Source organism: Dreissena polymorpha, chromosome 7 (assembly GCF_020536995.1).
Source record: "Dreissena polymorpha isolate Duluth1 chromosome 7, UMN_Dpol_1.0, whole genome shotgun sequence".
Classification (NCBI taxonomy): Eukaryota; Metazoa; Mollusca; class Bivalvia; order Myida; family Dreissenidae; genus Dreissena; species Dreissena polymorpha.
In genome coordinates, this window is record NC_068361.1 from 43,322,844 (window position 1) to 43,349,876 (window position 27,033).

The 27,033-nt window shown below is 31.9% G+C and overlaps 2 long non-coding RNA genes across 2 annotated transcripts; one reads left to right on the forward strand and one right to left on the reverse strand.

Moving 5' to 3' along the window:
- Nucleotides 1-4,297: 4,297 nt before the first annotated feature.
- On the reverse strand, nucleotides 4,298-5,129 carry LOC127838658 (uncharacterized). The gene is made up of 2 exons (XR_008029897.1): nucleotides 5,011-5,129; nucleotides 4,298-4,854 (listed from the first exon to the last, which is right to left on the reverse strand). It is a non-coding gene; the product is annotated as an uncharacterized LOC127838658 (long non-coding RNA).
- Nucleotides 5,130-21,370: 16,241 nt separating this feature from the next.
- Nucleotides 21,371-22,541, forward strand: LOC127838154 (uncharacterized). Its single transcript, XR_008029692.1, has 2 exons — nucleotides 21,371-21,804; nucleotides 22,365-22,541. It is a non-coding gene; the product is annotated as an uncharacterized LOC127838154 (long non-coding RNA).
- Nucleotides 22,542-27,033: the final 4,492 nt, after the last annotated feature.

The following is a 27,033-nucleotide window of genomic DNA, read 5'->3' on the forward strand; positions in this document are numbered from 1 at the left end:
TCTAAGTAGATGGATGTCTTATTCAATAAACAAATAGACTTTAGTTTTTTATGGATGAATAATTAATTTGAATAGGTGTAACTTCTTGCATGTTATTGTTATATTTTTAAGTCATTGCATTTGCTGCTGTAGTTTTCATCCCAGAAATATTTAATTTCAATTGAATTAAAAAAAAAACTGTAACTTATGATAAAGAATACTTTTGCTTGCTGGCGTTTTGTTTTGATATTTTTTAACTATTATATTGGTTGTTGATGATTTGTCATGCTTTAAGCATACATCTATCGTTTAAGAATAAATTGTGTTTCATGGTGTTTATTATAGCTTCATCTACGTTACATTCAACTATAAGACGTGTTCCAAAATTGTTGAGTTTTTCGCGTAGCAGGAGTTTCCATTGGTCATAATTGTTTTCATCTAGAAATCGTTTTACCAAGCCCGCTTAAATGGTTTTCAATAAACAAAATTTGTCTGTAAGCTAAATGCCTCCAGTTTCATAAGGTTGACTTAATCGCTCCCTTTTTATTATTTAGGGCTCATCATCCCAATAAATTTAAACACAGTTGACGTTTATCCATCTAGTACATCTAATAGATCTTAAAAATCTAATACTTCTTTGTTGGATTTGGGAGAACTGAAAATGGATATATTAACTTTGGTAATGCAAAAGTTTAAATAAAAGTAACCTTTCCCATAAAAGTAGGTTTTCGATGTTGCCACTGTCAAAGCAGGCTTCATATTCTGTAATGTTTTGAATAAGGTTTTTTCACCTTAAGTTAATATTGATTGTAATAATTCATTCCTTGCGTTTAAGCCCCATCAGATAGCAAAATAAATTTACATGCAATACAATATTCAGATTTTAAGAGATGCAATCTCATTACTGTACATTTTGATGAGTTGATGTTAAATCCTTATAAAGGGTTTCTACTTGTGCTTCAAATGACTTTGCTGATCCATCAATTGGAAAGTTTGCATCGTCCGCAAAATAATTGTGCTTAATTTCCTTGTCGTTGCTTGTCATCTCTTTGATAATTTTATTGATATTTATATAATTCTTATAAATAAAATAAATAAGATGATAAGCGACACTCTTGCCGAACACCTTTCTATTTTAAAAACGTCTAAAAAGGTTGGCTTTGTTTATAATGATATTATTCGTATCTTTGTAAACTACCTTTATCCAAGAAATTATCTGTGGTCCACAAATCATTTTCAACACATTCTATTCAAGACAATCTAATATAAAAGAGTGATTTAAGCTATATACTGCTTTTTCGAAAACTGCCATAAATAATCGTCCAGGTTTAGTGGTAACGTCAAGATATTCAATTTAATCAAATATTAAACATTTTAAGCTTTATATCGGGATGTTATCATACGTGTTTGGTCATAACTAATAATTTGATTCAAAACGCGTTTCAAACGACAAGCTATAGACTAGGTTGTAATTTTTAATCGATATTTAATAAAAATATAAGTCGTCAATTTGATATGAAATTCATGTTTTATCAGGCTTTGGAATAAGTGTTATGATACCCTGTTTTTGTAGAGCAGTCATTTCACCATAGTCAAAAGAACATGTATTGATCTGTCTGGTATAAAACATATTTGTATGTCGGCAAAAATATTTTATAATATTCAACTGTTAGTCCGTCAGCGCCAGGGCTTTTATTATTCGCCATTCAAAATGCACATCCACATTCTTAATCCATCGGTTTTTCTTCACACTTTGATTGTTTTTTTTACTTATTTTGTGAACATATCCGATTAATTTTCTTCAATGAGATTTTGTTTCATAATAGGTAACTTTTTCTATCCAATATTATGTATTTATCTTTTCAACTGTTTTATTTACCATCAGTTTATGAACACGTATCTCTTCGGCTTTTCTTTTTTTCTAGGTTATCAAAGTATGCTGAATTTTCTCTCATTTCCTTTGACCTGAATAGATTAAAATATATCCATTTATTTTTGGACATGTATTTGTTCTAAGTCTGGTTGTTTAGTTTTTATTTGTTGTGTTATATTTTCGTTAAGTTAGTAGAATTACATTTTATTAAATTGTTCTAGTGCTTTAATTTCTGCACTAACGATTTCGTCGTCCTTTTTCGATTGTTTATTCTTTATTGAACAGTTTTATTGCCCATTTAATTAGTGCCCATATTGTGATTGGATTTCATTCTTTATTTAAATGTGTTATGTCCTTGATACTTCGATTTTGTTTTGGTATTTGGCATCTAGTAAAATAGAAGGCTTAATGTATAAGTATCCACTTCTTAAAAGTATACTATCCATATGTAAGTGTACATGAGAATGGGCCGTTTTATATCCAGGTTGTACGTTACATCGTGATATAATATTACTAAAGTTTTAGATATCAAGAAAAATTCAAGCCTTCAGATTTTATATGATATAAGGATCGAATTCCATGTGATTAAGTTTTGTCTGGATGTTTTAATCTGCAAATGTAACTGAATTGGTGTCCATTAATTCATTTACACATTTACACATTTTCTGCATTTGTATGGGTATTTTTAAATAACCGCTTTTCGTATCAATTCCTGTTAAGTCGGTATAGAAATAATCACATATAATTAACTTTGTTATCAACATATTACAATACATAGTTATTTAGTTTTTCGAAAACATACGTGCCATCGTTATCTGATCCATAAGTGTGAAGTTGACACTTGCAATTTAATGTCTACAGCTTTTCACCTTCCATTAATTATTTCAGTGAAGATAAATAAATCAAAGTAACGATTAGGCTGTGCAAGTATCAATACACCTTCGCTATTTGACTTGCATCCACTATATACAAATCGCCCAGGCTAATCATATCTTCATTGTTGAAAATTAGATCCAGTTAAATGTGTCGCTTGTAACATGAATATCGAATAATGTTCACCTTTTTAGCCTTTCCACTACTTGCATCTTTTATCTGTGTTACCTACACCTCTCACGTTCAACGATTAATATATAGTTTCCATGTATGTGTTAGATAGCCCATTTTATAGCATGTATTTTCAATTAAATATGTTTTTTTTAACTGTTTTGTGAATAGAATGGTTATCTGCGTCCTTCATAGTGAATTGTTTGTCACTAAGGAAAGATAAAGGTGAGTTATATATTAAAGAGTATTATATATTACTTCTTGCGACTTTAAATTTAGTTATCAAAAAAAAAATCTCGGTTTGGTGTCGAAAAACGAAATTTGAGAACAACATCACAGATGATGCATGAAATAATATGACTTTCAACTATAATTTTTCTTGTTTTAAGACATTTAAGAGGTTTTCACTTATTTGATTAATGATAAAGGATTAGTAATACTCTACATTAAGGTTCATATAGAGGCTTCATTTTGCAAAATGTGGGACCCCAAGCATTGAACTCAAATTTGACTAAAGGAAGAGTGCTTCATTGAAAATGTATACATATATGCTTTAAAGGATGTTTTTCCTTCAAACTGCTACCAATTTTGTACATCAACGTATCATACCATCCACAAAATCAATCAAAATAAAAAGCGATTTTAACACTAAAATATACATTATTTTCAAAAATCTGAATCATGTATATTCCACGTATTTCGGCGGAAAATTATATAACTAGTGAATAATATCGACATTGACGAGGGCAAGTTACGCTTAAATAGTAAAAAAAGTTTACATATCTAGAAATATCAAAACTCGAACACATGTCATTTCATCACCATTGGGGCAGCCATTTGTAAATTCATAAAATAGAAAGAAACATGCTAAAAACTCACCCTTTCGCCTAATTGACATTCCAAACGGTTGACGATTACAAATGCATTGGATTGTAATCTTTCCGTTGATGTTTGCAAACTGCACGATCAGACCTCATAACACTCAAAAGAATTACTATGTAAGAAGCATTTCACCAATGTTTACAATTGTTGTCGAATCACCATACTTTTATTATTGCGCATAAAATAGTACGCTTACAGACTGACAGAAAGATCGATACGTAACTCCGTTAAATTCATCACGGTATACTATTCTATGGATAATATATAATAACACATCGCTTTGACAATCTAAAAGGAGAAATAATTCTTTTAAACAAAGTTTTTAATAACGAAAGTTAAAACAACGGAAGTTAGATGGATATTCTGTGAGATGCACTTCGGCTCCAGAAAAACAATACAAATAAACTAAACAAGAGCGCCGCATGACGGAGCAATATACGCCCGATTCGTGTGCCATTGGAGATGATACACTGATGATTGATGTATTTGTTTTGGAAATAAGCAAAAAAAACAACAACAACTTATATAACTGATATATTCATATATATGCATTGATATCAATAAGTGTACACTTAGTCTCATTTGTTCTCTAAAACACAATATTTAAATCATAATTGTTTAGACCTACATAGGTATAGAATGGCAGTATTTCCTGTACTGATATTACTTATCTTGAAACTACTGACCAAGTTTGGTAAAGATCGGATGAATACAATTTGAATAAGAGTCCGGACAAAGTGGCGCTGTTGAAAATGGACTAATTGACCCTATGACCTAGTTTTTTACCTGGCATGACCCATATTCGAACTTGGCCTAGATATCAACTAGATGCAACTACTGACCAAGTTTGGTGAAGATAAGATTTATACAATTTGAATTAGAGTCCGGACAAAGTAAAATGCACTAATTGACCCTTTGACCTAGTTTTTGACCCAGCATGACCCATATTCGGACTTGACCTAGATATCAACTAGATGCAACTACTGACCAAGTTTGGTGAAGATCGGATGAATACAATTTGAATTAGAGTCCGGACAAAGTGGCGCCGTTGAAAATGCACTAATTGACCCTATGACCTAGTTTTTGACCCGGCATGACCCATATTCGAACTTGGCCTATATATCAACTAGATGCAACTGCTGACCAAGTTTAGTGAAGATCGGATGAATACAATTTGAAATAGAGTCCGGACAAAGTGGCCCCTTTGAAAATGCACTTATTGACCCTATGACCTAGTTTTTGACCCGGCATGACCCATATTCGAACTTGGCCTAGATATCAACTAGATGCAACTGCTGACCAAGTTTGGTGAAGATCGGATGAATACAATTTGAATTAGAGTCCGGACAAAGTGATGCCTTCCGCCCGCCGCCCGCCCGCCGCCCGCCCGCCCGCCAAGGGGTTTCACATAATACGTCCCGTATTTTATACGGGCGTATAAAAAGAAGTGTGGAGGACAATTTTCAGCTGGAAAATATTTGAAATAGGATAAGTGATGATATCTCTACGTGGTCATTTCCGTTACTGAGTGCGATCTCTTGCTGATTAATGTTAATAGTTGTTTTACTAGTTGCGAACCAACTGTCAAAATAAGTTTGTGTTTTCTCAGGTATGTGTATACACATACCCGGTTTTCTCACCACTGCACGTGGTTTCGACCGATTTGTTTTGCACGTGTTTCTACGGAGCACAGCGAAGGCCACGCTTTCAAAATGGGTAGAAGGAATCGAAATATAAAGTCAATCGGTTTGCCAATTTCTTTATATTCCTTTACAATTTTATATGTCGTCTGCAATCTATTTCAATTTGAGATGGTTTAAATTTGCAATTTAGTTGAGAGGTAAATAACAATATTGTTAAGCCTTTGAAAAAGAATTGTGACTCTTATTATCCACCATACCTGGATTTTTAAAAAGTAGTTACGTTTTAGTTATTTTTAGAACTTTGTTTAGGAAATTTATCCGAAATAGGCAGTTGAATAAAAACTCATTTGTTGTTTTATGACAATAATTTTCTGTGAAATGTTGCTAACTTGACCTTGTATATGTATATAGCTTTGTATTTATTCAACTTAAGGTAGTGCATATCCTTCCTAACTTTAGATTGAGATTTTGTAAATTAGTGTAAAAATGTATTGGTTTTAAACCAAAATATGAATAAAGCACACAAATATTGAATGTCAAAAATGTGTTTATGTTATTCTATCCGTCTTTAGCTTTAAAATGATATATAGTTTGACCATATTGTACCACATTGAATGAAGAAAAACCAAAGCGAATTTTTAATGGATTTTATACCCCCATGAACCTTAAATATATTGTAGACAGATGAATAACGTTTTAAGTGGAAAATGGTTTTTATGCTTGTCTTGTATGCATATGAAACAAACGAACAAATTAGTAAAACAACAACAATAAAACATAGAAAAGAGTAAGGTTTAAAAAACATATGTCTGTGACAACTACCGCACGAGTTGCCGTCTTGTTTGAAATGTTTAATATATGTTTAATCATGCATAGAACATGCGCTAGCATTTAGATTAATAAAATAATAGTTAAAACATATTAAAGACTACACGTTATAAAAGCAAAAGATTGCGAAACTGCTGTCCGAATTATAAGCTTGTTTAAAGTATTAGATGTAGTTTGTTATTATGCACAGAACAAAAAGTAGCATTTAAATGAACAACAAAGATACGATATTAATACAAAATGTGCACATGTTATACATGAACAAACAAGGTCATAAACATATGCAGTATAAAGGACAATATTCAAAACGCTGTGTATGGTATTGACAAAATATTCTGCTACATTATATTACGGGCTCTAGATGAGGATAACTATCTGGCAGCTGTGCTCATGGACCTCTCGAAGGCCTTCGACTGTTTATCTCACAATTTACTTATATTAAAATGTAAACATTATGGTCTATCTGACCCTGCTCTTGATTTGGTAAATAGTTCTCTGTAAAACAGAAAACAATGTGTTAAAATAGGTGATACCTTTAGTACTTTCGAATCAATCATTAAAGGTGTACCCCAGGGCTCCATTCTCAGACCGCTTTTCTTTAATATCTTTATAAATGACATTTTTGTATTTGTGAATCAAAGTGATTTATATAATTACGCAGATGACAATACTTTATCTTTCAAAAGTAAAAATCCTGACACTTTGGTTAAAACTCTAGAAAATGACAGTTTGAAACTTATCAAATGGTTCAACGAAAACCACATGAAAGCCAATCCTGAAAAATGTCAAGCCATTGCTTTTGGGAAAAAGACACACAATCTACAAATATCATTAAATCTCGATGGCGTAAATATAAAGTGTGATGAGGAAGTCAAACTACTTGGCGTAACCTTTGAATTTATGTTAAATTTCAATACCCATATAACAAATATATGCAAGAAAGCTGCCAGGCAATTAAATGTCATGAATAGGATAGGTAGGAACATAAACAAACTTGGAAGGCTTACTATGTACTATTCTTTTATTATGTCAAATCTAAATTATTGTCCATTAACATGGCATTTTACAGGGGAAAATTGAAAAATTGCAGAAAAGAGCATTATGTTTCATTTATGATGATTATTCAATGTCATATCATGATTTATTGCTTTTATCTGGGCTCCATCTCTTAAAGTTAGAAGAATGAGAAGTGTGGCTTTAGAGACCTTTACAATATTAAACAAAGAAGGACCCAGTTATCTACATGATCATGTTAAATTTAAAGACTCTAAATATAATTTTAGGTATACTAACTGTGCGGAACTTCCTAGACCTAGAACCGAAAGGTTTGGCAGGAACTCTTTCGGCTACTCTGCAGCCAGTATGTGGAACTCTCTGCCGGACACATTCAGACAGTGCTCGTCCTACAACCAGTTCAGGTCCCTGATCGACCAATGGAATGGACCAGATTGCAACTGTTCTGCGTGTGCCCGGTAGGGAGCGCTGACATGCTGGCTGGCCAGATACTACACAGCATTATGTTACCCTGTACTCTGTAATGCTTATCTTTTTGTTCATTTTACCTTGTGTTTTTTTTTTCATTAGCTTGCTGTTAGTTGCTGTATTTGCTTGCTGGTATCCATATGTTTTGTCTTTAGTTTTCTACTAGTATTTGCTTGCAGTATCTATATGTTTTGCTTTTAGTTTGCTATCATTTACTTGTTTGTATCTAAATGTTTTGCCTTTAGTCTGCTACTATTTTGCGTGCTTGTATCAATATGTTTTGCCTTTAGTTTTGCTACTTTTTGCTTGCTTGTATCTATGAGTCTAGTTTCCCTCTAGTTAGTTTTCTCCTGCGGGACTATTATGCATGTCTGGCATTATGTATATAGATAATGTTTCTGCTCAATCCATTGCTGTAGTACCATATATTCAAGTTATAAGTTTAGTTCTATATTCTGTTTTATTTATTTTAATTTATTTCTTATCAAGTTCTTTCAAACTTATGCTATAATATGATATGTATGTATGTAACTTGTTATACTTTAGCCTACGCCTTCTCCAGAGGATGATAAAATACTATGTGTCCAAATGCTTTATATTCATGTTATAGAATACACACTGAAATTTGTTATTTTAACCTTATTGTACTAAACCTATGTAAATATTCATGATTAATGATTCTAGTCAGATTATTTTATTGTATTTTAATGCTATAAAATAACTATGCTGTTTCAAAATCTGTATGTACATACATCTATGCTTGAATAGGTTCAATTTTAGCAGTTTGCTCGGTTGATTGTTTTGTTTGTCTAATTATCTAAATAATTATTTGACTGACTGTTTTGATAAATAATCGATGTCGTTATCCAATGTGGTGCTGCCATGTATTGCTCATTTAGTCATGTTAAACAGTTTTAACTTTTTTTTTTAAATAGTATGCCTTACGTTAGGTAGTTGTAATACTATATGTGCTATTGTGTTATCATGTAAATGTTGAGTTTATAAGTCGGTTTTAAAAGCTCTTCAGAGCTTGTGCTTATATGTTTATATACCCGACTTTATAAATAAATATTTCTTGACTTGACTTGACTACATAGTTAATGTATACAATCAATATGCTTCCGAAGCTACCAACGTACGCATGTACAAAAGAACTGTTTATTTCTGTATAATCAGTGTTTATAATTTTACATTTTATGTAACGAACAACACTTGGCAATTTCATAACAATTTAAAAGGACAAAAAGATGGTGTATAATACAATGTGACTCTTAATGTAATGTTTAATAAAGGATCATGTCAGAATAAACTTAAGGAATGTAAACCTAAACCTTATTACTCAGTTTTGTATCCAGTAGGAATAAATATAAATTTACACAGAACAAGTTCCACTCTTTTCTGATATATTTCGCCTAAAAAGGCTTTTTCATAGTTTGTTTGTACAAATTAACTACATTTTCTTTCTATTTCTCAACACAAACAATTATATAATGACGTCAAAATACAAATAAACAGGAAATGACGTCATGACGTTAAAACGGCAGTGACGCTTTTTAGCGCCAGAAACACATGCATGTTTTATCACTGTAACAGTAATAATGATAATGAAAATATAAATATTCCTAAACTGAGATAATTAATCATACACTAATAATTAAAACATAGATAATAATAATAATAATAATAATTATAATAATAATAATGACCAACAATCATAATAATACAAATAATAAATATAAATAATACAAATGTGATCAATAATTGTATTAAAAATGTCATTAATATAGTATAATGACAAGCATCATTATTATAAAACACATATATTTTACTATTTGCAAAAAATACAACAAATGATTAAAGTAATTAAATTAATAAAAACCGAATTTATTTTAATAATAAATCAATTATCAAAATAATAATTATACTACTGCTTAAAATGATGACCCTTATTATTTGTTAATATATAGTTTTCAATCATTATACATTATGTTTAATATATTAATAAAAATTCCGAAGAACACGTTTATTAATAACATTGGCTAATTTGTCAAATTGTTTGATAAGTAAACATTTTTGGAAAACACGTCTCGTAATAATATTGTCTGAATTGTAAGTTAAAGTAACATTAATAGCGTAAGCCGGGTTGATAAATGCAAAAGGAATTAGCTTGATATTTTCCTTTCCCTTTTCAAACGTTTGTCCTTCAATAAATTTGATTTTGTTTTCTATTGATTTCCGGAACTCGTTTTTCTTTTTATTTAGTATGTCTACCATGTTGTGTTTTGTTGAATCCGTGTTATAATATATACGATGTTCTGTTGTTCGCTCATACCAGAACATACGGATTTTATTTATTAAGTTCTCTATATTCACAGAATGATAAAAACTGTGATGTCAATACCGGTTTTTTACGTCGAACTTGTAAAAAAGCCAAACGAGCGTGTCCATGTGTTGTTTCTACAGACATCCCGCGCCATAGGTTGCGTGTTTCATGTTTATATTGAATATGTTCAACTTTACAACGAAAAGTTTTATAACATTTAAACATCGTTCGATTCTTGTCTGAAATAAGTTTCTGAACTTGTATGTTGATTTGTATTTCAAGGACTTCGTTCGGCTCACATTTACGTTTGTCCTTTTCTGGAACAAAGAAGACCTTTAACGTTTATATTGCCAAACCAAACTTGCAAACAAAGAGCAAATGTTTGTCAACAAATTGCATAAATATTCGTAAAAACAATCACAAATACATGACAGAAGCAAGACAGAAGGCTATCAAGAAATGGTATTCACATCTGTCGTTAGCTCAGTGTATAATATGTTTATTAAATCCTTATTGAAGACAGGGATTGAAAACAAAAAGGACAACTACTTAGTAATATATTTACAACCGCCACTGTTCTGTGTGGAATGGCAATAAAACTATTATATTGCGTATTCACAATGTTTTTTTTATGAAGTCAACGAATTGAATGTATGTTAAAGGTTGTCGAAATTAATTATTTACCGATTACTTTAACAATCCAACCTCCCTCACGGGCAATAAAATTGCTCATAAACAATGCTCACGTGTTTGCCCTAAATTGGATGCAAATTACATTAAGACTACCAATGTCACGCTATAAAACAGTTTAAATGTAGTTGTAATGAGATGTTATATACATATGTGAAACGAGTACATGGATTGTGTAAGTAAGCGATCCTTTGGCGTGCATGCTAATAAATTTCTGGAAATGAGTTATTTAATGTAGTTCGAGCTTTGTTTAATTTTGTCGTTTTAAAATGCAATAGCATTTTAATTTAATAGAATGATTCTCATCATTATCCTGAAATCTGTAATTGACGTTATCCCAGTATACATTAAATTCGCATTTGAACAATAACGACATAAATGCGTTGTGTCAGTAAGAGAAGAGTGCGCTTACAGTGAAAACATCATTAAAGTAACAATCACGCTCAAAAATATCGAATATTTCGGTAAATAAAGCTAACCCATAAAAAAATCAATGTTCCTTTTAGCAAAATGCAAAATTTCAACGTTAGATGTTGTCTGGTAGAATTGATTTAACGAGATACAAAATGCTCGTTTTTATTTTTTTGTGGCCACAAATAATTCCATTTAAATCTCCCGTGAAATATCCGAACATTTACGGGCGAACGCGAGATTGGATACGGTAAGCGTCGGAAGCATGACGAAGCTCTCATGAATAATCATTCTGTGAAATCAAAACGAATTCTGGGTAACTGGAACTTAGCGAATGCGAAAATGGCTTGTATAAGTTATGCAAATGAACGCAACCCGAATGAATCCGATCCTGACTCGAAAGCGAAAGTAGATAACATCGTGGAACGATATTTAGATATTTAGATGCTTAAAACTTGCTGAATGCTTGTAATATAACGTTTTTACATCAATGTTACTTGTTTTTAGGGTCTTCCTATTGTAATTAACCATCGTATGGTACTACTTGTTGTCGAATGTTTTTATATAGCATAATACAGTAGCCGTTTGTATTGGTGAGCGTGATAGTGACTTTAACACTTCATTTCGAACTGTTTAACATCATAATATGTGTTTTTAAACACAAGAAACATTATAAAGGACATGACAACGTGCTAAGCATCTGCATATGTTTTTGAATTTTCTTATGATGACTTAATATTAATTATTGTCTAAATGCACTGTTAGAAGTATTCGCAAATTTTATGACATCTTATGTTCGTCACATTCATTTGAATATATAAGGTGTCTTTTGTAGTACACACATCAATTTAATTGTTTTATAATTGTTTTGCGATTGGTTGTATAAATGGCATTCCATGTAAGTGGGTATTACATTGCAATGCCATTGCATGTATATTTGACAAGCTGTTACATACTTTGAATCGCAAACAACAAATATAGGATTCATGTCGTTGCAAGGGGCCTTTTCACGTTTTGGTAAATTAACAAAAGTAAACCAAAATGTTTCAGATTCGCAAATTTTCGTTTTAGTTATAATATTTGTAAGGAAACAGTAATACTGAACATTGTCCATGCTCTAAAATAGCGATGATATGCATCTTTTGACGATTTAAAAACCCTGAAAATTATAAAGAGTTGCAACGCAAAACGATTGAATCATTTGGAGAGTTCTGTTTTTGTCGTTATATTTTGTGACACTACGAGGATTGCTTATATAAAGTATAAAATACGTTCATCATCGAATGAGAATGGATGGCCGAGTGGTCTTAGTGGTAAACTTTTACTCCAAGACTCCAGGGGTCAGTGGTTCGAGCCTGTTGAGGTTTACTTTTTTTTAAATTTATTCTTGTTTCTTACTGGAGCTTTTTAGATCCAATGTTTACATTTATCAATATAAAACATTTAATGACAAACTTAAATACATGCCTAAATCTGCGAAAATGCCTGTTGAAGTTGAAATAAAATTGTTCTATATCAAGTCAGCAAAGAATCTTATGTCCTATATATTAACAAAACAAAACAAATAGCATCAATATATGTGCTTCGCTGTCTGTTTTGGAGATACGGCGAATTCCATATTTTCGGTACGAAAGGGAACGTAATGTTTCAATAAAATCAGTTTTAAGCATCCTATATTCTAGTTTATATCGGGAGGGAAGAGGGTATGCGCATACAAAAGAAGAGGTATTTCATGGAGGTTGTTTGTAACTTAGTAACAAACCTAGCGTCGTTGTCGTATGTGTTTTTACGAAAACGTGACAAAAATGTTACGGTCAGAGGACAGATCACAGACGCGTCACATTTTCTGTAAAAACAGAGGATGTCTGCGTGAAAAGGTTATTTGTATAGTATTGTCCTTTTCGGACACAGAGGTAAGAATCTATAACCGGATATTCAGTGTACGTCATGAAATAAATCACATGCGCCAAATGCGGACATTTGTTGCAGGCGCCCTTTTGAGGAATATATGTTTTTGACAGTTGTAATAACATGTTTTCCGCTATATCATAGTGAGTATTTACAAAAGATCACGCACCAATTTGTATTTCGTATGATATAAACGGCATAATTGGAAAAAAAATTGTGTATAAAGCATCTTCTTGCAGAAACATGTATGATACAATATAGCGTGTCATTGGTAGGCTCAATGAAGGATGGAGCGTAGATCAAATGAGTTGAGATGGTTAGTATTTTATTTTTCGTGAGTGATGTTGGATTATAGAATTAATCGGTTAATAATTAATTGGGACAACCGTAAATTTGCATTCATTCGCTGACTTAATTATCAGAATCTTTGTGAATAAGCAATCCGATAAAATAATTAAATTGTCGTCTCGCACAACACGGTAGTCCTCTGATTATATTACATGTGTTGTGTTTGTCGATGAGGGAACCAATATAGGCATTATGCACTTAGCTTATTACATGTGTAAACGTTGCTTGAATTTATACAGTATCTTGTATATTTGTACAAGTACAATTTTGCGTAAGGTCGGTTAGCATTTGCTTACCATGCAATAGAATTTAGAATTTCAAGTACGGAATTTACACTCTGCTTAACATGATCAAAGGAAAGAGTTCCTCTTAAGTTGCACTTTAGCAAAGCATTGACATATTAAATCCTAATAGTACAATATTTCCGCAATTGAGCTATTTCAGATAGTGCCAACACGAGAAGTAGTTACTCCATCATTACACAATTATATGTTTATGTTGATAACCTGTTTTGCGATATAATTTGTTGATATTATATATTGGGATTTCAACGAGTAAAGCTATTTACGAAGGCATGCAAGTTCAGTTCAATTTACGATTCATTTAGCTAAGGGAATGTGACAACTATAGTCAATTTAAAGTCGACACGCGATACCATTTTTCGCGATATTATGAATATTTCAGAGAGATAAAAATACATACAGACAGACAAATACGGACGGACGGAAAGACGGACTAGGGGGCGGACGACGGACGGACGGAGCCATATCAGGTGTAATTCTATTCATATTTCAATTGCATATAATCTAGTTTATTAAAAACTAAAAGTTATTTATTCCGCGCATCTGTAAAGGGTTGTTGTCGTAAACGGTTAAAACTAATAACACTATGTGCAGATTTGTACTTTTCAGACCAACAAGTAACTGTTTGTATCAATATAGTCGCGGAACTAAATAAAGCGATTAATTTTTGTATTGAACGATCAAATTTTGTTAGTTTTTTATAAGCCTTTTGACATTGGTCGTATATGGACAAGCCTAGATATAGCCTATATGTGACCTGTACATGTTCGCTGGGATGCTGTTACTGCTGATGTGATAAATTAAGCACATTTTCTCGTGTATATGTCACAACAAATAACCGTGGAATATTTCACGTAGATTAATGAGCTGGGCGTGAAAACTCCTTTTGGAAATGGGTAAGGTATAATTTGATAAAAAGACCGTAACTGATGGATGAAGACTTTGTTGGCAACTTTATAACTACTTACAGTTTGCATTCCGATCATATTAAATATCTAGCGGGTTACATGTGTGATATATCAACTTTCAAATACATTGGAAAAAAAACATGAACAAAGTTTTGTTAAATGTCGGTGAATTTACTGATACAGTTCACTTTTGCATAAGCGGTTCCAATGACCTAATTCATAACCAGGTAGAAATAAATCCATCATATGTATATATATATATATATATATATATATATATATATATATATATATATATATATATATATATATATATATATAAGATGGAGGCTTGTGTTCGATTAATTATGAGTATTCTTTATTTTCACTGCATGCCAACACTTCCTCAGGTCACAGAAATATTAGCAAACTAATGAATAGGTAACGGCTTTTGTTAATTGACTTAGTATTCTCTTTCAAAGTCATCACATGTATTTACTTTAAAAGCTGTATTGTTTTTTACTTTTTACATAAACGTAATTATAGTCACAATTCACTATGATTATGGTGGTAATTAAATCTGTATTGTTTAAATATTTACGCTGAAACAAACAATTATCCACTTTTCTTTCATCATTATAACGGATGCCGATTGTATTGTTGAAAGATATTTCTAGTATTCAATTAGTTTTGCCAATGTGTGCACCGGTCCCGCTTTAAGCAATATGAGCACTCGCGATAACTCATCTGATAGATGTGTATCGAAACAAAATGTAAAATGCTTCTCCCATAAAACATGGTTCCATTAGCTAAATTTAATTTTGTACCTTATCAGAAATATGGTTATTTGATGTTGATGATAAATATTTTTTTTCATCGCTTAATCTAAATATGAGAAGTTTTAAAGGATGGGGCATATATTTGTCATATCTTCATATTCAGATGTCAATGTATTAGCCTGAAAAACATTATATTAGCTGATCTTTATATAATTATATGCAGAATAATAGCAATGTATGGTTTGGTAGTCTGGTTATATGTATGCCTCTCCGTCCGTCCGTCCGTCTGTCTATCTGTCTTATTACTTATTTGAAACGGCATTTTATTCAGTTTTGACATTCGAAGTGAAAGAGAGTTCATCCTCAGAAATTATTAGAGACAAGTAAATTAAACTCTGGAATAGATTGAAAACACCATGAACAAAGTTTCGCTGAGTGCATTTACTGATACAGTTCACATTTGCATATTAAGCGGTTCCGTTGTCCTCATTCATAACCAGATAGAAAGGCGTATGATAAATAAACAATATCATAAGTTTACATTTAACAATCATATTTCCATTAAATTTAATTAAATACAATAAAAACACCAGAAAACATAAATAATACTTTTAACAATCACATTTCCATTAAATATAATTAAATACAATAAAACCACCATAAAACATAAATGAAACAGCAATAACAAATACACCATTCTTTAATAAATTGTTGATATAAGTTCAATACTTGCCTGTTTTACATATATATTTCTTCAATTATTAATTATGTGATGCGGCATTGGAAACTAATTAAATCGTTACAATCGTTGCATATTACCGAGTCAAATTTATTTGATTGCTAATAATGGCCGTCTTTGAATACAAACATAATAACTTATCAGAAGTGAGATTATATGAGGGCCATTGGTGTGTGCTACCATTGCGAACACTGATTAGCTATATTGTTGTGGAGCCCATTAATGAGTAATTAACAATTAATTGAACATCGAACCTTGATTACAAGTAATGTGCCTAGAGCTATTGAAATCCTACAGTATGCTTACATTATTGTTGGTGATTCCAGGTACGATGAAGCTAAATTTGACCACTGTACTGTAGATTTGCCAGTTACTTTTATTATTTACCTACAGCGTTTAAGCAAAGAGAGCATTCGCTATAATCATTTCTAATCGATTGGTTTTTTTTTCAATGGAAAAGGTAGCCTTTAAAAGACTCGCAATTATAAAATTCAAGGGACATGTTCATAGATTTTCATTTTATTGAATGGCATTAAATCAACTTACATAACTATTCAAATTGGTAACCAGCAATAATAAAATAAAAAGTCGAATAAAAGCCATTATCTTTCGTGGATTTCAAGCCCAGAGCCTTTGGAAGAACAATCTATCGCGCTACTTTGTCAACACTCAAACATTGTATCTATCAGCGCATTTAAAATGCCTAGTTAGTGAAACGCGTATGTTCTAATTTATCGAAGGGATTCGTTAAATACGCGTTATGAACTTACTCTAGTGTGGTTGATGATTATCCATTTATAAACCGATAACATTTTTCAAAGTTGGTAGTTTATTTTCGCTTTTTTGAATATATTATATACATTCTGTCATAATCTATGACGAGAGGTTTGACAATTGTTATTTTGCCGAACTGTGAATAATTCATTTTTCCTCTCGATTGCCGCTCAACTTGGCGTCTGGAGGCAAGGATGAAACGGGTTGTCATCTGCAGAGGCTTCACCTGTCCGCACAGCTTCTCCTGCATGGTCATAGTTTCGCTCAGTGGTCCCTGCATTCTTGAATGATGCATTAAGTAATTAGTTAGTTCTGTAGGTTCTTGGATGAACATCCAAACTATGATATCGGGGCTGTTTACACCCCGCATTACGTTTTTCATAGATGCATTACAATTATATTTGTTTCATACTTAATGATGCTTCTTTCTCGAATATTTAAAACAAAGATAAACACGAGTTGTTTGTATTTATTTAACTCTTATCGCCAGAAAGTCGTCATAATATTGCTCTGGTACAATTAAATTCAAATTCAATCGAATTTTTAATAATGCTATTGTATTCCTACAAACTTTAAATAACAATGCTGTCCGGTTAGTATGTATTTATACATTAGTTTTAGTGATACATTCAGGGCTTCGTGAGTTGTTCACCGTGTCATTCAACTAGTTTAAACCCCCAATTCATTGGCGACCACAGCGTTATTCATGTTTTTGTAACGTGTTATATGTATTGTCCATTCGTAATTTGACTTAAACAAAAACCAGCAATCTTCATTAGAATGTATCTTCTAATAATGTTTATGGAGCTTCATTATTCTTAAATATTGTTCGGAGGAGTTCTTTATAGACGGCATTGAGGCTGAATCTATTATACACGTGACGGCTAAGTCAAGTGTGTACTGTACGAAGAAGATCACCTGTTAATGTCTGGACAAAGCTTATTTTAGCTATTCTCTGGTTACACAGTTCTGAACAGGTACTGGATGTTGGTTTTGATTTTTTTTATGCTTACTTTGCGCTATCATTGATCTTCTTCTGCGCCCAGCTTTTGTAATCTGTCTGCTCCATAATATCTTAACTGCATCTGTTGCTGACCTATATGTGTAGGCTGCATTCACTTTTCTACATGCCTTGCCAGAGTCAGGTTTTTCACATTCTCACTGTGCAAGTTGTGTGAACTGTGGTACATATATTGAAGTTTCTCAGTGCATTTTCAAACAGACCGTTGGGAAGGGGCAGATCGTCAATATTGTTCAGAGCCTCTTCATCTGATGTCAGCTGCTACGGATGCTTCCTAAACATTTTTTGACAAATACAGACCTTATCAGGCATTCTACAATGATGATTTTCAGTCAGTTTTCATCAGATGATCCTCTGAAAATATGCCGATCAAAATCTTCTTCATAGCTTTACATTTCCTTTGTCTGTAGCAGAACAGACAGAATACCCAGTCTATTCAGTGTAGCATATTACAGCCATTCTTCATAACAAACTCATATAAGTACGCATTCATATATGCGTGTAATAATGAGTAATTGATATATTAATACTTAGAGAGCAGGTATATAACACAATGTTTATATAATATACTACGAAGTATGTTATTTATTGACCTAATTACCTGTTGGTAATGGTAAAAAGTATCAGTGTAAGAACGACTGCGTATTTTTTATTCTTCTTTTTGAGTGGATACGCTGCAATGGTGATGATGCACAAAACGTGTTTTGTGTTATCTGCCCAGAGTCTGCTGGTGGGATTGGTAAGCCGTCGTTCAAGGCCTCAGCGGTATGTACATGTTGCTAACATAAAATTGTATTTTTTTAATATTACCAGCCGGTAAGTGTTTTTGTATTTATACTGAATCTGGGTGTTGTCTGTAGTCAGTTTACCAGGTTGCAATTAAGTGGGTGGTGTAAAAAAGAAAGGTGAAGGTATCTCATCGTTGATGGTTAAGAACAAGTTGGCAGTGCAAGAAGAGATCTTGCCCAAAGCCGCGTGCAGTCTTAACGTGGCAGTTGTTATATTCTCTTCTTTATTTCTTTAAATAAGAGCAAATGATTATCAGCGCAAATGGCCTCTTGTACTGTATTAGCTAGTTCTGGCATGACGTCGTAGCGGAGGAGAATGGATAACGGAATTGCGTTCGTGGGACTCCTTAACACAGCAAGACATTTTGCAGACAGAGAACGTCACCCAACATAAGACTCTCCGGTTGTGCAGCTATCACTTCGTCCAAAGTACATCTATCGATCTTTGTTCTTTACCTTGAAACAGGTAATGCAAATTATTTTGGTTTAACAAGTTCCAACTGGCTCCAAACTTAATGACGGTACCGACATAAGATTAAAAAGATGTTTGTGAAAAATTATGCCCCAATATATTTGACCTTTGACCTTCAATGTTGACCTTGACATTGGTCTTTCAGCACTCAAAATGTGCAGCTTCATGAGATACACATGTATGCCAAATATAAAGTTGCTATCTTTAATATTGTAAAAGTTTGACGCAAACAAACCAACATACCAACAAATAGACAGGGCAAAAACAATATGTCACCAAGTATAGACTGGGAGACATAACAATTCTGCGTTTTATGTATTCTGTGTAGTATGAATAACCTGTTAGTAACATCTATGAAGTCGCTACTGCTCCTGCCGAGTAGACAATTATTTCAAGTAAACATATGTTCTCGTATATATGTCACAACAGATAAGCGCCGAATAATTCATGTCACAAAATGCAATTGTTTTGGACATTTTAGCAGATTGTTAGCCTCTAAGTTAATGGGCGTCATATCAATAAACAAATATACTTTAGTTTTTTGACGGATGAGTTCTTTATTTGCATAGGTGTACGTTCTTGCATGTAAGCATTATATTTAAGAGTCATTGTATTTACTCTTGCAGTGTTATATAGTTCTCACCCAAGCGCGAATAATTAAACTTAAACAAACTGTAACTTATTATGAAAATACATTTGTTTGCTTGTGTTTATTTTGTTATTTTTGAACTATATTATTGGTTTTTGATGTTTTGTCATGCTTTAAGATTGCATCTATCTTTGAAAAACAAATTGTCTTCAAAGATGTTTGTATTTTAGCTTTATCTACGTTACGTTCAATTATAAAACTTGTTCCAAAATTGTTTAGTTTTTCGAAAAGCAGTAGTTTCCATTGGCCATTATTGTTTTCAACTAGAACTTGTTTTACCATGAACGCTTAAATGGATTTCAATAAATACAATTTGTTTGTAAGCTAAAAGCCTCCATTTTCATAAGGTTGACCTAATCGGTTTCTTTTAATTTTGTAGGGCTTTTCATCCCAAATAAATTTTAACATAGTTTACGTTTATTCATATAGTACATCTTATACATCTCATAAATTTAATGCTTCTTTGTTGAATATGGGAGAACTGAAAATGGATAAATTTACTTTGGTAATGCACAAGTTTTAATAACAGTAACCTTTCCAATAAAAGTGAGTTTTCGATGTTGCCACTAAGTAGGCTTCAAATTCTTGAATGTTTTGCATAAGCTTTTTTACCTTAAGTTAACATTGATTGCAATAATTCATTCCCCAATCAGATATCAAAATAAATTTACATTCAATACAATTTAGAGATTTTAAGAGATCCAATTCTCATTACTGTAAATTTTAATGAGTTGATGTTAAATCATTGTAAAGGGTTTCCACTTGTGCTTCAAATGACGTTGCTGAAACATCATTGGAAAAGGTTGCATCGTCCGCAAAATAATTTGGCTTAATTTCCTTGTCGTTGCTTGTTATATTTTTTTATCTTTTTATTGGTATTTATATAATATCTATACATAAAATAAATAGGGAGATGATACGCGTCAACCTTGCCGAACATCTTTTCTATTTTAAAATTTCTAGAAAAGTTGGCATTGTTTATGATGATTTTATTTGGATCTTTGTAAACTACCTTATCCAATGAATTACCCGTGGTCCTCAATTCATTTTCAACACATTCACTTCAAGACAATCTAATATAAAGAGTGATTTGAACTATATACTGCTTTTTCGAAAACAGCAAAGAATAACCGTCCAGGTTTAGTGTTAATGTCAAGATATTCAATGTCATCGAATATTAATCTAACATTTCCTCCTTTATATCGGGATTTTACCAAACGTGTTTTGTCATAAATAATAATTTGATTTGAAACTTGTTTCAACTTGTTAGTTAACGAATAAGTTGTAAATTTTAATCGATATTTTATAAACTAAATAGTCGTCAATTTGAATAGAATCAATGTTTTGTCAGGCTTTGGAAAAGGTGTTATTATGCCCTGTTCTTGTAGAGTAGTCATTTCACCACAGTCAAAATAAAATGTTTTGATCTGGTATAAAAATAGTTTTAATGTGGGTCAAAATATTTAATAAAATTCAACAGTAAGTTCGTCCGCAACAGGGCTTTTATAATTCGCCGTTCCAAATGCACATCCACATTCATAATCCCAGGGTTCCCGCTGTCGATCGCCATTGGCGCCAATTGCGACAAAATAAAAAATCTGGCGACAAAATTTCGTAAATGGCGATTTTAAAAAAATCGGCATTTTTCTGCGTTCATATTTTCTTAAAATGACAAAAGACGCTGTGTTTACCAGCCGCTTTACGGCAGTCGTAATACTATAGATTTCCATGGTGTAAGCGATACAGCTGTAATCAATGGAGCGTGGTGCTGACTGCCGACTACCGCAAAGTGGAATGTTATGGTGATAATTGCGATTATCTGGGGTGTTGTTGCAAGTTATCTTAATTGGTCGGCAGTTTTATTGCTTCAGAGATAAGGCAATATTGAAATATACCGACTTTGCGCTTAAATGTGAAGTGTTTGTCACAGTGTTCGAAGCAGATTCAAGACCGTTAAATTGACAACAATGACAATCAAAAAGGTAAGTATCGATTGTTTTTAGAAAAATCGGTGTAATTATAGAAAATAGTAAAACATTTTACATCTATTGGTTCTATTTAAACGGTGACATATTGCTGTTTCACTCGTCAAAATGGCAAGTTCAGAGTGTAAAACGACTTTTAGAAAGTGAACATTAGATGCTGCTTATTTTGAGACTCATTCAAAATGCAAACGTTCCCACCGCTATTGTTCACCAGCTAACAAACAAAAACCAAACAAAGACAGTTGTTTATCAGAATTTCATTTCCTTCAATATGATTTCCAACACACAATCTATGCTGTGTGAACTCTTTATATCCTCAACACTTATCAATTCATTCACTACCGGATGTACCTTAAAAAAAAAGTAAACATAGTTTAGCACATGGAAATCAATTTGACATTTGATATACACAAATGCTTATTTTATTTGACTGTTGTGTTAAGGGCTCTATGTAGTAGATCATATGCTAGCACACATTTATATTATTTATATACTTCACATTCATTGATTATTATTAGTATTATATTAATATTATATTTCCCTTTTTGTATTTTCAGAATACCACAAAGCTTCTGAAGCACCAAAACTGTGGCAACATATTCAGGCTGCTAAGAAGGTGTCAATCAACAAGAGTTACAACTGATTGAATGTGCCTTTATTTAATTAACAATGTTAAATGTGTTGTTATTATTAATACTACTGTTATTAAATCAATTCCTTTAACATACTGTAAATGCTCAGTTTTTGTTTGTATTATAATAACATGATCTTCATTGCCCAAATGTAGCCCCAGTGTGGCGACAACTTTTTAAATTTGGCGAAAGTAAGTGGCGACAACTTTTGAAAGCCCAGAGGGAACCCTGAATCCGTAAGTAGTCCTTCACACTTTGATTGTGGTTTGACATTGTTTGTTAAAAGTTACTGCTAACAAATCCGAAGCATTTTTTGCAATGAGATTTCATGTCAATATAGGTAACTTTTTCTTGAAATATTCTGTATTTATCTTTAAATACTGTGTTATTTACCATTAGTTTATGAACTTTTTTTGGCTTTTCATTTTTTCTAGGCTATCAAATTATGCTGATTTTTTTCTCATTTCCTTTGACCTGAATAGTTTAAAATATATCAATTTACCTTTGGGACATGTATTTGTTCTAGGTCTGGTTGTTTAGTTTGTATATGTTGTGTTATATTTTCGTTCAATTGGTAGAATTACATTTTATTAAATTATGTTCTAGTGTTTTAATTTCCGCAATTAAATTACCGTCGTCTTTTTTCCATTGTTTATTCTTTGTTGAACACTTTTATTGCTCTTTTAAGTAGTTCCCATATTGTGCTTTGATTTTATTCTTTATTTACATGTGTTATGTCCTTGATACTGTTTTTTGGTATTTGACATCTAGTAAAATATATTTTTATGTTTAAGTATCCACTTCCTAAAGTAGATTATCAATATTTAAGTGTACATGAGAGAGGACATTTTATATTCAGGTTGTGTGTGATATAATATTACTTTAGTTATTAGATATCGAGAAAAATGCAAGCCTTCAGATTATATATGATTAACGGATAGAATTCCATGTGATTACGTTTTGTCTGGATGTTTTAATCTGCAAATGTAACTGAGTTCATTGGTGTCCATTAATTTATTTACACATTTTCTGCATTTGTATGGGATTAAAATTACCGCTTTTGGTATCAATTCCTGTTAGGACGGTTTAGAAATAGCCACCTAAAATGATAATTTTATCAGCATTTGATAATACATAGTTATTTAGTTTTTTTGAAACATACGTGTCATCGGTATCTGATCCGTAAATGTGAATAAGTGTGAAGTTGAAACTTGCATTTTAATGTCTACAGCTTTTAACCTTCGATTAATTATTTCAGTAAAGATAAATAATTCATTATGCTGTGCAAATATCCACACACCTTAGCTATTTTACTGACATCCACTATATACAAATCGCCCAGGCTAATCATGTCTCCGTTGTTGAAAATTAGATCCAGTTAAATGTGTCGCTTGTAACATGAATATCGAATAATGTCAATCTTTTTAGCCATTCACACCATTGTATCTTTTATCTTTGGTACCTACACCTCTCACGTTCAACGTTAATATTATGGTTTCCATGTTTGTGCTAGAAAGCCCATGTTAAAGCATGTTTTTTTAAATAAATATAAATATTTTTGTCAACTGTTTTGTGAATATAATTGTTATCTACGTCCTTCATAGTGAATGGTTTGTCATTAACAGTTAAAGTTGAGTTATATACTAAAGAGTGTTATATATTACTTAATTCGACTTATGATTTAGTTATCAAACGTTTTTTTAATGTTTTTTCTCGGTGAGAAAAACATCACAGATGATGCATCAAATAATACGTTGACTTTCAACTATAAATGTATTCTCCTTATTTTTATACATTTAAGAGGTTTACACTTATTTGAATGAAAAAGGATAAGTTAGTATCTACATAAATTAAAATGTAGACAGATGAATAACGTTTTAAGTGGTAAGTGGAGTTTTTATGCTTCTATTGTATGTATGATACAAACTAACAAATTAGTAAAACAATAACAATAGAACATATTAAGTGAAAAGCTTAAAAACAAATGTCTGTGACAACTACCGAACGAGTTGCTGTCTTGTTTGAAATGTATAATAATGTTTAATTATGCATATAATATGCACTACCATTTAGATTAATAAAATACAAATTAAAACATATTAAAGCAGACACGTTTCAAAAGCAAAATATTCCGAACCTGCTTCGAATTATAAGCTAGGTTAAAATATTAAATGTAGTTTGTTATTATGCACAGAACAAAAAGAAGCATTTTAATGAGCAACAAAGATACAATATATTAATACGAAATATGTTTGCACATGCTATACATGTACGAACAAGGTACGCGTGCAGAAACATATACAGTATAAAGGAAAATAATCAAAACGCTGTGTATGGTATTACCAAAATCTTGTGCTACATTACATAGTCAATTTATACATTTAATCAATATGCTTCCGAAGCTACTAACGTACGCATGTACAAATCAAAGCGCTGAAATTGTTTGCTATTGCATTATCTAAGACGCAAATCAGTTTTCAAAATTGTGTTATAGCTTTTTATATCCCAAGTTTGAAATGTACACAACCTATTCACATTTATAAAGAGAGCGATTTAAATAACGGGTCGAGATGTGTGTGTACTGTTTATCCTCATATTAATGTTAAAGAGATAACTTAGGCAAAATAACAAATATGTACAGATGTTAATGATAAACTGGCCAATGTCATCACACCAGCTGTTATAAACACTAGACTAACCAATATCGTCGCATAAGCTCTTAAACCTATTGTTTACATACAGGCTGTCTGCTGCAGTGAACCAGTGGTGACGTATATACAGGCAGTGTTATCGTTCTAAGCGTAGCTAACAGAAGACTGGCTTGCAAAACTACCTCTCTACTTTAGTCGTGAACTAACGCTTACAACTAAAAACTATCGATTTCTATATAATCAGTGTATATAATTTTACATTTTGCTTTAACGAATAAACACGTGGCAATTTCAAAACGATTTTAAAGAAAAAAAAGATGGAGTATCATACAATGCAACTCTTAATGTAATGTTTAATAAAGGGTTATGTGCGAATAAACATAAGGAATGTAAAAACCTAAACCTTATAATTTGGTTATATATAGTTTTCAATCATAATACATTCTGTTTAAAATGAAAATAACATTTCCGAAGAACACGTTTATTAATTGCATTGGCTAATTTGTCAAATTATTTAACAAACAAACATTTCTGGAAAACACGTCTTGTAATAATATTGTCAAAATTGTATGTTTAAGTTACATAAATAGCTAAAACCGAGTCAATAAATGCAAAAAGGAATTAGGTTGTCATTTTTATGTCCCTTTTCAAATGTTTGCCCTTCATTAATTTTGATTTTGCTTTCTATTGTTTTCAGGAACTCGTTTTTCGTTTGATTTAGTATGTCTTCTATGTTGTGTTTTGTTGAATCCGTGTTAAAATATATAAGATATTCTGTTCGCTCATACAAAAACATGCGGAATTTATTCAAAAAGCTCTCTATATTTACAGAATGACACAAACTGTCATATCAATACTGATCTTTCACGTCGTACTTGTCATAAAGCGAAACGAACGTGTCCAAGTGTTGTTTGTACAGAAATCCCGCGACATATGTAGGGAGTTGCGTGTTTTATTTTTATATTTAATACATCAATGTTCAATTTTATAATGAAAAGTTTTATAAAATTTGAAAAAATGTTCGATTCTTGTCTGAAATAAGTTCTGAACTTGTATGTTGATTTATATGTCAAGGATTTCGTTCGGCTCACATTTACGTTTATCCTTTTCTTGAACGAAGAAGAATATCCGTTTAAATTGCCAAATCATACTTGCAAACAAAGAGCAAATGTTTGTTAACACATTGCATAAATATTCGTAAAAACAATCACAGATACATGACCGAAGCAAAACTGAAGGCCATCAAGCATTTTTATTCATCTGTCATCAGCTAAGTGCATATTATGTATATTAAATCCCTATTGAAGGCAGGTATTGAAAACAAAGAAGTATTACGGACGCCAACTACGTCATATATATCTCACCGCCACTGTTCTGTGTGAAATGGAAATGAAACTATTATATTGCTTATTCACAATGTTCTTTTGTATGGAGTCGACGAATTGAATATATGTTAAGGGTTGTCGAAATTAATTGTTTACCGATTACTTTCACAATCCAACCTCCCTCACGGGCAATAATATTGGTCATAAACAATGCTCACGTGTTTGCCGTAAATTGGATGCAAATTTTCATTTAGACTACCAATGTTACGCTATAAAACAGTGTTAATGTAGTTGTAATGAGATGTTAAATACATATATGTATATATATAGTATACATAAATGTTAAACGAGTACATGGATTGTGTAAGTAAGGGATCCTTTGGCGAGCACACAAATAATTTTCCGGAACATTGGCAATAAGTATGGTATTAAATAGCAATGATTGTTCGAGTTTTGTTAAATTTCGTCGTTTTAAATAGCATTGAGACTGTAATATACCTAATCCCAGTCTACATTTAATACGCGATTGCACCATAATAGCCTTAAAGCGTTGTGTCCATTAAAGAAGAATTCGCTTACTTTAAAATCAACATTAAAACTTTGTTTCGGTTAAACACT